The 2,868-nt window shown below is 38.0% G+C and overlaps 1 non-coding gene across 1 annotated transcript; it reads left to right on the forward strand.

Annotated features, from left to right (window-relative positions):
* The first annotated feature begins 2,502 nt into the window (after positions 1-2,502).
* On the forward strand, positions 2,503-2,577 carry TRNAA-UGC (transfer RNA alanine (anticodon UGC)). The gene has a single exon. It is a non-coding gene; the product is annotated as a tRNA-Ala (tRNA).
* Positions 2,578-2,868: the final 291 nt, after the last annotated feature.

The following is a 2,868-nucleotide window of genomic DNA, read 5'->3' on the forward strand; positions in this document are numbered from 1 at the left end:
TTCATTTAATTGTTGTAGTCATTCACGAAATAATTGGATGGATAGTCAAAAACCATAAAATAGAAGCGTAGATATGTAGAGCTATCAAATACTAGCATGGAGCGGTATAAAGTATCTGGATGTGAGTATCCGTCTGTTTATGGGGGGCAATGAATCGAAAGTCAACAATGAAAATATTCTTATACTTAAATATCTTGGACTCAATTAAAGCTACGAACATGTAATTTGATAGATATGTTAAATAGCAACTTTCATGGGCGTAACTTGGGACCTAGCTTGGGGGGGGGGGGGGAGACAGGATCGAATTTTTTTTCATCCTATAACTACTGTATTTGTAAAATTAAAAAGTTATATTAATATAAAATCAATTTTTAATTAAACTTTTAAAACCATTAATTATGTATTGGAAAATTAACAAACCGAATAGAAATTTTAAACACACAGCAAACTTTTGTTGTTATACTTAATTTAAACTTAGGAGATAAAAGAGCATTCTTCTTTCTGGTTGCAAATATTAGTCCTTGGGGGCTTGCTTTAAGGTGGCCTTCCCCACCTGAAAATACTTGTTTCAAATGGTACATGTTAGAAATTTTAATATTGAAGGAGTTAAGGTCAATCTGTTTCAACGGTGAATAGATGATGATCATGCACATTCGCTGATGCCAGAATTATTTAATATATAGCAAACTGCTCGCATTTAAGTATTCAATTTAATATTTTTGATATTTAAAGTAACATCTGGTTATTCACGTGGGAATTTACAAATACAATTGTTGTCAATATTCTTTAAACTGTATTCAAGGAACCGAGGTTCGATACCTGGTGGAGGCCCATAGTGATTCGGATCCCACTTTAAACTGTAGGTCCAGTCCCGATTATCCTATTAGTGCGTAAAGTGAGGTTAGAACAACAACTTAACAAGATAATTTATACGTCACACAGCATGCATGAAACTTTTCAGATTCGTTGACTTTCTGCTATCCACTGTGTACGTCCCAGCACAGAAATATCGACTTGTATGGAATTTTTCACACGCATAAATCTTCCACGGTTTCATGTGATTTCCGGTGGCCGTGAAGAGCAGGACTTCCTCCATGCCGTAAGGTCCACACAGTATTTGCAAAGCCCTGAAAACCTGGACAATACCTACTTTATAAATTGGACATTTAACCAATGTAGTTTTCTTTCTAAATTTTGTAGTCTTTTCTGTGAGAGGGCGCGATAGTTCGCTCTTCGCATTTCTGCCATTTTTTAAAGAACAAGAATCAGAGCTCAAGCATGTATATACGATGAGTCCAAAGTGTACCTGGAGAGGGGAAGGGGTGATTCTGAATTATTTATCATCATTTTTACCCCTGTATCCTCATTAAATAATAATATATTTCAAGAAAACTGGTCATGTGCTTTGGGTTTCAGGCCTTTGAAAACTCTGTACCATGGTGTGCAAAGTATGCAGTACGGTGTGAGGTTGTTTGCATGAATTTAGTTTCATCTAGCACAGTATGGTTAAACTATTTTTTAGCGTGTAAATTTTACAATTTGTTTGCAGCAAGTTTTGTCACTCACGTTGAGCAGTTAATACCTCTAGTGCATAATGGTTCTATTATTGCAGAAGAAAACTATAAATGAGCCCAGCAACTCATCAATTCCTCCTCTGTAAACGATATCTATTCTTCAAATACAAGTGATAGAAATGCAATAGTTTTGCGCTATCTATGTTGAAAAATGATGGTACCCAGCCACGCAAGAAATGTGGGCTTTAGAAGGGAATTCCTTCAGTATTTGGAATCATGTGAGACGTGGCATATCCCCAAGCGTATCTGTGAGGTCATAAACATACTAAATAGACCATAATACAATTTCGAAGGTGTTTTTATGCATAGCATATTTCGATCTTTATATAGCATATAAATCCGATCCGCCACATACCACATATAGCACACAAGTATGAGTGAAGCTTCTAGTTTTAATGAAGTTTCAGGCCTCCCCGATGACGCAGTGGTAGCGTCGTCGCCTTGTAATCAAGGGGTCCCGGGTTCGATACCCGGTGGAGGTACAAAGTGGTTCGGATCCCACTTTAGACTTTAGGTTCAGTCCCGATTAGCCTTACTGTGCATAAAGTTTACTTAAAACACCTAATCAATCGATCAATCAATTAAAAATCTAATGAAGCTTCAGTTTCCTTTCTTGACGAGTTGCGTCCGAGTAAAATTCATTTATCATTTTGGACCTATTAATATCATTCGTTTGTTAAATATACAAAACAGCAATAAGGCGAAGTATTTAATGCCCAGTAGCTTTGAGTATACAGTGTATTGGTCCTGAACCTTCGAGGGCAAGAAAGAATGCTCACAGCATCCTGAACTCGCGGAGGTTGTCAATAATGTTTTGAACAGTTCATTTCAAATTTGGAAAATGTTCTCGCAAATGTTGTTCCTCACACACAAGAAAGTTCTGGGTTGAAACTCATGATCAGTGTTCTTATATTCACACATTCCTGGGGCTTCCCCCATGGCGCAGTGGTAGCGTCATTGCCTTGCAATCAAGGGGTCCCGGGTTCGATACCCGGTGGAGGCACAAGTGGTTCGGATTCCACTTTAAACTGTCCCGATTAGCCTTACTGTGCATAAAGTGGACTTAAAACAGAAACTCAAAACCAATTCACACATTCCTGACAGCACATTGAGTTCTGAACTATTTTCTGTCTCTGACATTTTATGTGTGGAATATACCTCTCTTTCACTCAACACATGATTTTGGAGGGGGGGCGGTTGCCCGCCCTTGCCTCCGCCAAGTTATGCCTATGGCAACTTCTCTCGGCAAAATGTTCTCAAATGGTTTGTCTGTTTGTAAGTGAGGGTAAACAAT

Source organism: Lepisma saccharinum, chromosome 14 (genome assembly GCF_977018435.1).
Source record: "Lepisma saccharinum chromosome 14, izLepSacc3.1, whole genome shotgun sequence".
NCBI lineage: Eukaryota > Metazoa > Arthropoda > Insecta > Zygentoma > Lepismatidae > Lepisma > Lepisma saccharinum.